Source organism: Notamacropus eugenii, chromosome 2 (genome assembly GCF_028372415.1).
Source record: "Notamacropus eugenii isolate mMacEug1 chromosome 2, mMacEug1.pri_v2, whole genome shotgun sequence".
NCBI lineage: Eukaryota > Metazoa > Chordata > Mammalia > Diprotodontia > Macropodidae > Notamacropus > Notamacropus eugenii.
Genome location: NC_092873.1, coordinates 515342049 through 515356603, shown reverse-complemented (window position 1 = coordinate 515356603; position 14555 = coordinate 515342049). Strand labels below are relative to the sequence as shown.

The 14555-nt window shown below is 40.8% G+C and overlaps 1 long non-coding RNA gene across 1 annotated transcript; it reads right to left on the bottom strand.

Moving 5' to 3' along the window:
- Window positions 1-4634: 4634 nt before the first annotated feature.
- LOC140524224 (uncharacterized) lies at window positions 4635-12858 on the bottom strand. Its single transcript, XR_011973615.1, has 3 exons — window positions 12645-12858; window positions 5660-5754; window positions 4635-4904 (listed from the first exon to the last, which is right to left on the bottom strand). It is a non-coding gene; the product is annotated as an uncharacterized lncRNA (long non-coding RNA).
- Between the last annotated feature and the right edge of the window lie 1697 nt (window positions 12859-14555).

Genomic DNA, 14555 nt, shown 5'->3' with positions numbered 1-14555 from the left:
AGTCACTGACTAGTTGGCCAGCGCTAATCATAGAATCAGAAGTCCTCCAGTGGGGACAAGGGGAAAAAAAGAAGGCAGCTGAATCTGGAAAGTGAGGACACAGCATCTCTGTGACGCCATTTTGAAAGAGAACTTTATAGACTGTCCAACACCTCCATCCAGTGGTGAGACCCGGGAAATTAGGGCGATACAGAGGAATGAAATGGGAAGCGGTTAGGGCTAAAAGACGCTTTGTGTCCGGTTGTGTCTGACTCTTCATGGCCCCATCTAGGGTTTCCTTGGCAAAGATACTGGAGTGGTTTCCCATTTCTTTCTCCAGCTCATTTTACAGATGAGGAAAGTGTGGCAAACAAGGTTAAGTGACTTCTCCAGGGTCTCACTGTGAGTAAATGTCTAAAGCTGAATTTGAACTCAGGTCTTCTTGACTCCAGGCCTGGCACTGTGCCACCTAGCTGCCTGGAAGACGTTAGAGGTCACCTAAACACTTCCATTCTAGGATTATAGACCTAGAAATGGAAGAAAACTTGGGGGCTGGCTAGTGGGCCAGAAGCAGTTCCTGCCCACCAACCCCCTTTCTTTACAGATGAGGAGACTTTGGCCCAAAGAAGTGAATGCAGCTAAGGTGGCACAGTGGATATAGACTACAGTTGAGTTCAAATCTGGCCTCAGACACTCTCTAGCTATGTGACTGGGAGCAAATTATTCTGTCTGCCTCAGTTTCCACATCTAAAAAGTGAGGGTAATACTAGGCCTTACCTCCCAGGGTTGCTGTGAGGGTCCAATGAGACAATATATGTAAAATACTTAAACCTTAAAGAATTGTAGTAAATAGTGTCAAAGGGAAGATCTGAACCCAGGTCTTGGGACTCCAGAGCCAGTGTTCCTTCCACTGTCCCATGCTGCTTTCTCGTTGTAGAGGAGAAAAAAACTAGGCCTAGAGAAGAAAAATAGCTTTCTGACCATCACTGAGATAGTGCCAGAGCAGGGTTCCTGCCCAATGGCCCAGCGCACCTCTCCTGTACCTTGAGTGGGCATCACAGAGTCACATTAAGGGACAAGAAATTCAGTGTGGTAATAGAGGGATCTGGCCCCTAGAATTCACAAGATCCCATACTTTGACCTGGATGGAGCCTTAGAAAGCATCAAGAACATCCCTTTAAAGGGGAAGAGACCAGAATGAGGAGGCCATTCTAATAGTCCAGATAAGTGTTGATGAGAACCTGAATTAGGATTATGGCTTTAGGAGTGAAGATAAAAGAACAGCAAGGAAAGGATCAAGAGTGACTGAGTTATTTTTGTTGTGAATTAGGTATTTCTACACTGAAGGAAAGACCTAAGAGGAAGAAACTCTCCCTCAATATACATGTCCCCCACCTTTCCAATGCTTTTATTTTTTCCCCTTCCTTTTTTCTTTTAAAATTCTAGAATCTCAAAATTGGAAAGGGTCTCCTGTATTCATAAACAAGAGTCTCCTGTCTGACATGTCTGACAAGTCAACCTTTGCTTAACAACTCTCTTATCTTGGAAGAGAATCTCTAAGGTAACCTTTGGCTCTCCTCAATTTTTTTTTAAATCAACTAGCAATAAACACAGTGGGGTCTTGTATTCTCTATCTTTTTTGGTCAGTTTCAAACTGGTAAGGATATGTATGTCCATCATAAAATATCCGTTGAGAAAATTCTGCTCGTTCCCCACTGACCTTCTCATCAAAGACGCCCTCAATTCATGTGCACATAAGTCACATAGACATTTTACAAAAATGAGAAAGCAGGCAAATAAACCAATAGCTATGGGGGAGGGCAGCTCATTTTGGTATTCATAAGGTTCAAGGGCTTTTCCACACTTTCAGTATCTTTTTCTCCATTGGATAACTTGTCTCTCAATTTCTCAAGGTCCCTCACCATTGTGCCATCTCCAGCATGGGCTTGCTCTATAAACAACTTGACCCAGTCTGGTTACTTTTCCCATCTTTGTTCTCTTAAGTGATATCTCTGCCTCCCCTCTAAGTGTGACATTAGAGTCCAGGTAAACTCCCTCTAATATCCTTGATTTTAAAAACAGTTGTTAGAGGCAATGTGGTAGTGTATTGGATAGGGCACTAGACCTGAAGTCAGGAACACCTGAAACTACACACTTACTAGCTGTGTGTCCCTGGACAAGTCATTTACCTCCTACCTGTCTCAATTTTCTCATCTGTAAAATGAGGATAATAATAGCACCTACCTCCCAAGGTCATCATAAGGATGAAATGAGATCATATTTGTCAAGCACTTTGCAAACTTAAAGGACTATGTAAATGCTAAAAAATCTCTGCAGATTTTCTTCCTTCTTGTCCTTTCCCTTTTTTGACCATTAACACCTTTGAGATAATTTTTCTTGTTTGCCAAGCTTTCTTCAGACTAGTTTTAGTTGTCACTGCTTCCCTCTATTTTATGGGGTGATGCTGCCCATACTCTTCTATCTTCCTTCTTTGTAAGAGTTTACAGAGGAGTTCCTATCCATGTTACTTTTAGTCACCAGCTCCATGTAACACAAAAGCTGAGAGCTTGCCAACCAAGGCAATCTCTTGTGATCTTTTGTGATCTTTTGGTCAAGGTGTTAAAGAAATTGATTCGCGCTGGTTAAATTCCTGTATAAAAGTTTGATCATCAGTACTGATACCATTTCTTTTATCCAGTTCCCATTTTCAGTTACCAATTATTTGCCCAAATAGTTTAGGATTGAGTTGTTTTAGTTGCATGTTGTACCTTTTCTTGATCATTATTCTTTCTTCTAGCTTTTTACTCATTCTAACCTTTCCTTTGAGAGTCTGTGGCCTGATCATAGACAGAAAACTGAATTGGGTGCAACTTCAAAATCAATAATAAGCCTTTTCCTGACTATTAAAATAGAATCAGTTTTCATTTTTATGATGTTTCTTGATGTTTACCATGTTCAATATCTGTCATGATATAAAGATGTGAGACTTTTGTGTAGTGTACAAGTCTTTGTCTACTTTCTTTCTTTCTTCTGGAACCAAAGGTACAAATGCTGGAGGGAATATGGAAAAACAGGGAAACTAATACTCTACTAGTGGAGTTGTAAACTAATCCAACCATCCTGGAGAACAATTTGTAACTATGCCCAAAGGATTATAAAACGGCATTCCGTTTGACCCAGCAATACAACTATTACATCTCTATCCCAAAGAGATTTTTTAAAAAGTTAAAAATAAGTAAATAATAAATTAGAAAACAAAATTAAATAAACAACTATGGAGGGAGGAAGGTCTAGGAGGGGAGAAAGCAGGCATTTCCTTGAGCCTCCTTATCTACCTGCCTGAGCTGCCATGTGGCCATGAACGCATGACAATACTGTTTAACTCTGTGTGTTTCTTCCCTGATTTTAGGTGAATTATAGACAAAATGGACCAGGATACAAGACTGTGATCTTCGAAAGGTTGTCAGAGACCTCAGAGGAATCTGTATCAACAGAGCTGCCAGTGGCCCTGGCAAATCAACCCTGTGAAACAATCTGCTTAACTCAGTCCAGCAATGGATCAAATCAGTCATTGGTCAGTGTCCTTCAAGCAAGAGAACAATTCCTTTATTGGCCATGCCACACCCAGAAGTGAAATTGTTGGAAGTGATGCCTGTGGTCAGTACTTAAGTTGGAATGCAGGGACAGGGACTTAGAGGAGAGAGGGTGCCCTAGTTCAGAGGGATGTGTTTGTACTTTGTCTCTTCTTATAACTTCTTAGTAAATGTCCCTTTGTAAAAGCTCATTGATGTTCATTGGTTATCAATGATATCAAGTCAAGCCAACAAGCATTTATTAAATGCCTGCTATGTGCCATATACTATACTGAGTGCTAGGAATAATAAGCAAGGCAAAAGTCTGACAAGGGAGACACAAAATGCCAACAACTATACACACACACACGCATGTGTGTGTATATGTACACATATACATACATACATATACAAGTTATGTATAGGATAAATAAGAGATAACTAATGGAGAAAGACACAAGCATTAAGGGGAACTGGAGAGGCATCCTGTGGAAGGTGGGATTCCAGCTGGAACACTCTATGGAGCAGCCAGACAGACGGCTGTGTTGTTTCCTGAATGTGATATTCTGTCTCCCATTTCCGTGCCTTTGCACGCACTGACCCTCAGGCTTGGAATGAATTCTTTCCATACCTTTGCCTCATAGGATCCCTGGCTTCCTTTGAAGTTCGCTTCAAGGACCACCTCCCACAGGTGGCATTTTCTGATGCTCCCAATTATCAGGGCCCTTCCCCTCCCAGACCCTTACCTAGATTTCCCTGTCCAGATTGTTAGTTACTTATCTGTGCCCATGTTATTTCCCCCAGAAGAATTTCAGCTCCTTGAGGTCAGGGAATGCTTTTCTTTAGTCCTTGGGTGTCCAGTGCCCAGGACAGTGCCCAGCACATTTTTAAAAATACCAAATTTCTCATTTTTAATCTCCTAGCACCGATTCAATTAAATTCAATGAACATTTTTTAAAGGGTCCGCTCCATCTTGGATATGTTGCTAAGCACTGGAGGTACAAAGATAAAAATGAAAACAGAACCTGCTTACAAGCAGCTCAAAGCCTATTAAGTAAAAAATCAGATATAATACAAAAGATATGAAATGAAAAATATATTCAGAGAAATTTCTGGGGAATATAGTATGGGTTTGATTTAAAGGCAAGTTTGTAGCAATAAGATGGGGGTCCTAGAGGATCCTCTAGAAAGTCAGGGGACAGTGGGACAGGGACGTGTGAGGAATAGATCCGGCTGTGATGAGGCCTCCTCTCCTCCAAATTGGGACATAGATGGATGACTTAGAAAGAGACTTGTTGGTGATTTATTCTAATTTCCAAGGATGATGATGCCTTTTTATTGTCTCTGTAGTAGCTGTATTATAAAAAGTAGTTGATTAAAAACACACACAATGGGAAAAGGCTGCCCTGAAATCAGGAAAGCTTCCAAATGAATTTGTGTTTTTCCTATTAAGCACAAATGAAGCATAAATACCGTACAACTGTTGACACAAAAGCCATTATTCACGCTGTATGTTTCATTGGAGCTAAATAAAGGCCAAATCCCAGAATCCCAGAGTTGGAAGGGACCTCAGGGGCCCTCTGGTCCAACCTATACCTATACCCACTACAATCAAGGACAAGGGAAAAGAATCAGTGTTTATATACACCTACTTATATACCAGGAACTGTGGTAAAAAGGAATTTAGGAACCAGTGTTACTGTTTTTCCACAGTCCCTCCATCTAGAAATAAAAGCATCATTAAATATACAATATTATATTATATATTTAATAAAATAATAATTTAGTATAATTCTATATTATACATAACAAAATATATAATATTATAATATTATATTATATATTACAATATCTTATTATTTATATGGTATGTAAATAAAAATAAAATAATAATATAATATATAAATTAATTAAAAATTATTGTAATATCCTGATTTTTTTATGCTTATTTGCATATTTACTTATTCCTGTACACATCATCTCCCCATTAGAATTTAAGTTTCTGGAAGGCAGTGACAATTCCACTCGTCTTTGTATCCTCAACACCTAACATGTTGTTTGGCCCTCGTTAGGGATACCTAGAGGGTACAGCAGATAGAATGTTGTACCTGAAGTCAAGAAGACCTGAGTTCAGATCCCAGCTGACACACCAGCCATGAGACTCTGGACAAGGCACAGCTTCTGCCTGCCTCGGGTTCCTCATCTGTAAAGTGAAGGTAACAGTGACTAACTCCTGGGGTGATTGTGAAGATAAAAAAGATAACATTTTTTAAATGTTTTGAACATTTTAAAGCTGGTTGTTATTAGTTTATTGTTGTTATTACTAACTTAATAAATATTTGCAGAGCGATTGACCTGAGATAGAATATTCAGGTTTGTAACTAGGACAAATTCCTGATATATCAAGGAGCACTGTCTCCCACAGATTTCCATGCCACCAGTGAGAAAGGGAGATTTTTGTATTCCCAGGGATATCCTGGGATATCTCTGAGTCCCCTTGCTCAGCCTGATGTGGAAGCCTCCTGCTTCTGAAGTCGCTTCCCCTTGGTAGGTGTTATTGGGCTCTTCTTCCACTGAGTTTCAGCTGCGATTTGCTGTTGCTGTTTTTCTTCCACCTCCACTGAGTTGTTACCATATTCTGGAATTATCAACAGCAGCTGGAGCTTCCTGTTCCTCAAAGGGAATGCTATTGCCTTTTTGTAAGACTCATCTTATCAAGACATGTCCTGGGCTAATCAGCTCTTCTGATAGTTACACCCACCCATACCACAGTTAGCACAACAAAGGGCTTTTCAGACCAAAGTACCTCTCTTTGTCACTTTGTCTCCCCTCACTGGGTATCCCCCTAGATTTTTAGGTTGGGGTGAGTAAATTCATTTCAGTTCCCATCATGCTTCTGTCCTCTGGGCAGTGGGGTCTTCAGGAAGGCACTTAGGACCTTTCTCTTCACTTCTGCAGTTGCACCAAAGTTGCTGCCTTTTCCTCTTCCATAGATGGAATGTTTGCCCAAATTGATCCCTCAAAACTGTGAGACCCCTCTGGGAATCCCTGGGTCCCTTCAAGACCTAGCTCAGAGGTCCCCTTTCCCCATCTCTTTCCTCCACCCCTGTTAGTATTCTCTCCCTAAAATTATTTTGTATGTTTTATGTTTCAATATCTTTGGTTCCAGAAGAAGGAAGACTTGTATGAACTGATGCAAAGCGTAGTGAGCTGAACCAGGACAACCTTGCACACCCTACCTACTTTACTCCTTAATAATTGGGAGGCCCCTCAAGATCGTGCAGTGATACCATCAGGATCAAATGACCATTGTAATTATTGATAGGCGAACCAAAGTTAAAAGAATTTTATTTAATGGGATCATGAGATAATAAGCAATTGCTGTATGGATAAATCACAGAAGATCAAATTAGACTCTAAAGATTAAACTTACCTTTCTTCCACTCTAGATGGATCTCATGTGTAACTTATTAAGGACATATCATTGTCTCCCCCATTTGAATTAAAGCTCCTTGAGGGTAGGAATTGTTCTTGCTGTTTCTTTGAATTTCAAGTGCTTACCATATTACCTGGCACATAAGTAAGCACTTTAATAAATGTCTGTTAAGATTTACATGAACTAATACAAAATGAAGTGAGGAGAACCAGGAGAACATTGTGCACCATAATAGCACTATTAATCAATGATGAATTGTGAATGACTTAGATATTCTCAGCAATACAGTGATACAAAACAATTTTGAAGGACTCAGGATGAAAAATGCTATCCACCTCCAAAGAAAGAACTAATGGAGTCTCGATGAAGATTGAAGCATACTATTTTTTTTACTTTTTGTGGAGTTTTTTTTTCTGTGTCTTCTTTCACAGCATGACTTAAATGGAAATATGTTTTGCATCAGTGCACATGGATAACCTGTATCAAATTTTTGCCATCTTTGGGAAGAAGAGGAAAGGAGAGAATTTGGAACTCAAAATTTAAAATGTTTAAATTTTTAAATTTTTAAAAATTTTAAAAAGTTTTAAAAACTAATGTTGAAATTGTATTTACGGTTAATTGGAAAAAATATTCTTTAAAATAAAATGAAACAAATATCTGTTGATTGACTGACTGATTACAATACCTTTTTTCAAATAAAGCTAGCAAAATACAACCACTAGGTGGCAGAGGAGATAAAGCAATGGACTTGGAGTCAGGCAAACCCAAGTTCAAGTTCAGGCTCAAATACTTAGCTGTGTGACCTTGAAGAAGCAGTTTGACCTCTCTCAGACTCAATTTTCTCATCTACATATTGGGAATAACAGTAGCATCCACTTTCAGGATTATTGTGAACAAGATGAGATAACGTGTAAAGTGCTTGGCAAACCTTAAAGTGATACATAAAAGCTAGTTATTATAGTATGGGTTTGTACGGAGCATGCAAAGATCTTCTCCACCTGCTTCTTTTAATCTCCTTCCTGGGAACTTCTGGCTAGGCATGAATCAGACCTGCAATGGAAAATGACAGCGTTCCCTAATTAGCGGCTAGACCAAAGGAGCTGATGACTCAGCGTAATTACCAAGAGATCAGCTCCCCACACCCACCCCATCTTCTTTCTCTACAGCTTTGAAGCATGTGCATATACCCAGAGAGAAGAGTGAAGAAAGGGGCCTCTGCCCCATCTCCCACCTGACTTCCACATGGCCATGAGCACATGGTTATCTCTGCCTCTTTTGTATTTTTTTTCTGATCTTAGGCAAATGAATACTCTAAGAGAAATGCATCTTGAGGACCTTGCAAATGTGGCAAGTCTGGAGTTTTCTGAGGGCGTTGGCTGGAGCAAGGAAAGCTCTGCAGTGGAGAGGACAGCCGCTATAAAGAAGATTCCAGGATGTTTGATCACATACTGGTCAAGTACCGAAAAATGTACTCCCTGATTAGCAGTATTGCAAAAACCACTTCAAGTTTGGAGAAGGCTGAATAGTGGCCTCCCAACTGATTGTTCATCAGTCCTTAAAAGTTATTACTGAATTCTCTTAATCTGTTAATTCTGTTAATGCACGATGTGATTCTCTTACACTTAGCAATATTCAGGTTTCCCTCAACCCACAGAGCCCTTCACCAGCATATTCGATGTTTTTTGCAATTCTATGTCATCTTTGTGGGCAGCCACAGGGCCTTGGAAGTTCCCACAGTGGAAAACAGCACTTCCCTCTGTCATTTCTAGGGCAGAGAGAGGACAAGGAAATAATGAGACCTGAGTGTGAGTACACTGGTCTGAGCCCCCCATTCCTTCTACTGCCCTTGAGAGACTTTATGACTGCTATATGAGGTCCAGGGAAGGGATAGCCACTGTGGCTGGATGGAGCCATGGAGACATGGACCTCCCCAGCAACCTGTGGTGCACTCAGAAGCTGCCACTAGACCTGGAGAGCCTGATCATCTTGTAGGTGAAAATAACAAGGACCATAGTTAACATCCATATAATGCTTTAAGGTTTACAAAGCACTTTGAAAATATTACCTCATTTTATTCTCACAACAAGCCTGGGCGGTTGGTGCTATTACTATCCCCATTTTACAGATAAAGAAATTAAGGCTTAGAAAGGACAAATGACTTACCCAGGGTCACAAATACTTTCTTGCTAGGAACATAGGTTTTTCTGACTCCGGATCCAGTGCTCTCTCCACTCTGGTACCACTGAGCTGACTTTGGGATTGGGGACTACAATATTATAGTGGCCACAGGCAGCCACAGCCTAGGGCTATATTTGCTGCTGACCCAAAACCAGAGGAAAAGGAACCAAGAGTGACAACTGTTACTCTCATAAATTGTTGGTACCTGGAGACATAGAAAGCAATCAGTACAGCAGAGGACAAGGGACTCACCCAGGGTCATATATAATCAGAATGAATCCAAATGTTCAAAATCTAGTGGATCAATCAACAAATATTTATTAATCACTTGCTGTGTGCTAGGTACTGGAAATACAAAGACAAAGAATGAAATAATGATAGTACAGACTAGATGTTGCACTAGAACCCAATTGATATCAAGAGATGATTAGGTGGATTTCCTGTTGAAGTTAAGGAAAACATTGTGAAGAGAAAAGGTTATCCAAATTTAAGGAAAAAAAAGTAGAGAACAGAGCCTAAGATTCTTGACAAAATTCCAGAACAGAAATTAAGAGATAGCAAACATCTTGAAACAGAAGCAGTAGTTACAAAGAGTCAGTCAGTGTCCCTAGCCTTGACCAAGGACAGATCACTCCAAACTCACTTTTCCTCATTTTTTTGTCAGTTACTAAATAAAAGGAGGGAATCCTATAGAGAGCATATGTTAGATTTTAGCAAAGCATTTGATGAAGACTCTCTTGTTCTTGGAGAAAAGACAGAGATGTAGGCTAGGTGAGACTATACATTAAATGCATTCAGAGCTTGGTGAATGGCTTGCCTCAGAGTGGTCATTAGATTTAATGCAAATTTTGTAGGACGTGTCCAGGATTGTGCCTCAGTGCTGGATGCTTGGCCCTATGTTGATTTACCATTTTTATCGATGTCTTGGATAAAGAGATAAATAGCATGCTTATAAAATTTATAGATGATACAGAGCTGGGGGAGATAGTTAACACACTGGGTGACAGTAAGGATCCAAAAGATCTTGACCACTGGAAACATCAAGCTGAAGCTAATCAGATGATATTCAATAGCAACAGAACTTTTTTTGTTGTTTTGCAAGAAGATCAGGACCCTAGAGACAGATGGCTTTGGAAAAAAGAAAAAGTCAACATCATAAATACCAGACAGGGGCAGCATTATTAGAAAGCAACTTGTCAGAAAAGGATCTGGAGATCATAGTAGGCTTCAAGACCAATATGAGTCTGCAGTGGGATCTGGCAGCCAACATCCGTGCTACGCTCCCGTACACCAGCCTGACGGAAAACTCAAGTTCTTGCTTTGCGACTCTGGGATTCTGATGGAAGCATTCACCACACTTCACCTCACTACCTCCTGACCATCTTTATGACAAGCTGCCTACTCCTACCCATCGCTCCCTGTCCCTATTTTCTAATTCTAGGTCCAAGATCACTGTCACTCTTGGAAAGACCTGACAATCACGTCTTAAGACTCCAATCACCCTCCCTGTTACTTTTCGGTTCAAAATCCCCCCTCCCTGATCGCTGCTCCCCATATGTGTTGTCTTTAGGTCTCTTCCCTCTTTGAAGGTCTGCATGAATTTGCTTGCTTCTGTTGGGATCACAAGCACACAGGGAACATTTGATAAATTTGTTTTCATGCATATATGAATGTGTTCATTCATCTTGGGCTACCTTAAGGTTTTATTAACAGAAATGGAGGTGATATTTCCACTGTACTCTGCCTTGACCAGATATCCTTTCGTTGGGTTCAGTTCCAGGCTTTTCACTTAGAAAAGGATATAATGTGAGAAAGTATAGAAAAATAGGGAGAGAGAGACAAAGACAGAGACAGAGAAAGAGAGAGGGAAGGAGGGAGGGAGGGTTGGATAAAATATTGAGTGCTTACTAAATGTCAAGCACTGTCATATAAGAAGGATAGTCCCAGTCTTCATAGACCTTGCATCTGTAATATTTCCCTCAGGGCTCATTAGCTCAACTCACATAGCCATGGACAGGTTGGAGCCCTAGAATAGTAACAGTTATAATCCAAGTGTAATCCTGCAGGTGAGTATCTTCCTAAACACTAGGTCCTCAGCCCCCAGCAGTGTGTTTCTCTTTAACAACTAGACATTTCTTTTTTTTTTAATAATTGATTTGTTTTCAGTTTCCAACAATCACTCCCATAAGTTTAAAATTTTCTCCCCCTTCCTCCTCGAAATGGCATGCAGTTTTATATGAAATCTACATGTGCATTCTTATTAAACACATCTTCACATTAGTCATGTGGCATAGAAGAATTAAAACGAATGGGAGAAAGCATGAGAAAAAAACAAAACAAAACATAACATAACAAGAGAGAAAATAATCTGCTGCATTCTGCATTCCAATTCCATAATTCTTTCTCTGGATGTGGATGGAATTTTGCATAATGAGTCCTTTGGAAATGGTTTAGGTCCTTGCATTGCTGTAAAGGGTTAAGTTTATCAGATACAATCTACTGTGACTATTATGTGTATAATGTTCTCCTGGTTCTAGACATTTCTTAATGGTCTACCAAGAACAATTGGCTCTGAGTGAAGTGAGTAGAACCAGGAGAACATTGTACACAATAATCACAATGATGTGAGATGATGAACTATGATTAACTTAGCTCTTCTCAGCAATGCAATGACTCATGATCGGACATGCTATCCACATCCAGAGAAAGAACTGTGAAGTCTGAAAGTAGCTCAAAGTAGACTATTTGCTCTTTTTTTCTTTCTCGTGGTTTTTCCCTTTTGTTCTGCTTCTTCTTTCACAACATGACTAATGTGGAAATATGTTTAATATGATTGTACATGTATAGCCTACATCAGATTGCAGGCTGTCTTGGGAAGAGGGGAGGGGAGGAGGGAGAAAATTTTAGAACTCAAAATCTTATAAAAGTGAATGTTGAAAACTAAAAATTAATTAATTAAATTTTTACAAAAGAGCAGTAGTTACAAAGCATTTCCTTCAACACCAGGGGCAGCATGTTTCCCCGCAAATACACACAGAGGAGGGGAGAGGACATAGGGAGGGGGAGGAGGGCAAAGAATAGGATGAACTGAATTGCAGTGGCAGTGAGACACATCCGTGGGAACCCTCATGGCCAAGGCAACTCACAACTCTGAAACTATGGGGCCTCAATGTCCTTTTTCTCTCTGATAAGTGGGATGTGGTGTCAATGATAAATGAGATGCCCCTGTCTAGCTAGGCAGCCTTTCACAGTCCCCACGAGACTAGCTGCTCATCCGGGGTGTCTCAGCGAGCTGGAATTGTTGGTTGTGCTAGCTCCGCTTCTCAGCTTCAGCTGGCTTTAGTAAGTAACTGTAGGCTTTTTCTAACTTCAAACCTGAGCTTCATTGGGTAATACTGTATTCTTTTCAGTTGAGTATTACCATGCTCCTTTCAGCTGGAGTACTACAGAGATCTTTTGGTCAGGGCAAAAATCCTTACCTTGAGATCACCAAAGTTTCTTCCTTTGGACTCCCTTGGAAGCTCAGTTCTTAAGGTGGTCTGTCACCTTCAGGCAGGAAGCAGGGAAAGTCTTGCCTCTCCAGTTGGACAGACTCGTCTACATTCAAAAACCCCTTTCCACAGTCAGTTTTACCACAGTACGTTGTCTTAGGGTGATTAGTTTCAATTCAGGCAGTTCCACCTTCCAGACTCCTTTGGGGATGTTATATAGATAATTGCCTTAGAGACCAAACCTTGGAGTTCATAGTCTTAAGCAGTTTCAAGCCTCCCACACTTTATAGGGTGGTAAATGTCTATTTTGCAGGTGCAGGCTTTCCTTTTACATTTCAATGCCTGTCTTATAAACCCTGCAGACTTTCAGCTTTGCTTAAATTCCCTCTGGGACATCCCCTAAAACCCATTCTAACTGGAGGATACAACCAATAAAGGGGAGCTAGAAATGGGGGAAAGGGGAGGGAAGGGAAGGGGCAGTGGATGGAGATGGCCAGTAGTTGAGGATGATGGAGGGAGTGAAGGTGGCTGAAGGTGGAGCTGGCCATCTTTAGAGAGTATTCAGAGTGGGCAACCAGCCCACTGGTCACCCAAGGACACATAAAGGAAGTGGGCATATTTATCCCGGAGAAAAAATAATTCTGGGGGAAAGGAAGGGAAGTAAAGGTGGGGGAAGACTCCACTGCCAGGGCTTAGAGGAGCAGGTGGGGGATCCCGATTCTGTTTTAATTGTTACTGTATTTCCAAGAGTTTTTTACCCATAGCATTTTTACAATCAAAGCGTATTTATAATAATTTCAATTGGCAACATTTCCTAACTCTGAATGAAGGCTTTGATCCTTATTCATATGTATATTTCAGAGAAAGTCAACACTTAGCAGTTGTAGATCATTAACACTTCCTTTTGAATGACTAACTCGAATTTTGTGGGGAGGGAACTGAGGACTGAGGGAGTGCAGGGAGCCTGGGAGCTGTAGAAGGACTGGGCTCAAGGCGAGGGCCTCAGAATTGACCACCACCTACTTTAAATGTTTCCAGATGAGTCTCTTTCAGAAGTTCAACAAAGGGGTTGCATAAAAGCCCAAGGCAGCAAATCAGCCAGGCTGTCCCGGGTCCCAAAAGCCGGGAGGAGGGGGGAGGGGGAAAAATGCCTGCCCATTGGTCCAGAGCAACTATTTCAAGAATGTCACCTTTCCCCTCATTCTAACTCCTCCCAACCTACACCTAGGTCCTCCCTGAGCCCAGAGGGTTGGAGGCTGCCCCACGAGAGAAGAGCCCTCCCACAAAAGAGGCAAAGCCCTTTCCTGAAATGTGAGATTCCTTTACTTTCCTTCTGCTTGTGTAATTTCTTCCCAGAATCCTGAAGGCCTTCTGTGAGGGACCCAGACAGTCCTGCCAACCATTCAAGGTCACAATAATCCAAGTCTCTGCTCCAGTCACTGATGACAAAGAGGCCAAAGCTACTCCATTCTAGGAAGACCTACAACATCTAGAAATAAGACCAAAAAAAGATGCCACATTCATCATAGAGAACTGGAATACTAAAGCAGGAACTCAAAAGATCACAGGAATAACAGCTAAGTTTAGCCTTGGAATACCAAATGAAGCAGGGCAGAGACAAATAGAGTTCTGTCAAGTTAACTCATTGGTCAGAGCAAGCTCTTTTTCAACAACTCCAAAGGTGATTCTAGACTTAGATACCACAATATGGTCAACATAGAAATCAGATTGATTATGTGCTTTTGAAACCAAAGGTGGAGAAGCTCTATATGGTCAGTTCAAATAAGACCTGGAGCTGACTGTGAACTTCTTATTACAAAATTCAGACATACATTGAAGAAATTGGTTGGTTGGTTGTTGTCCTTCATTGTTGAAGAGGACCAAAATGACATCACCATG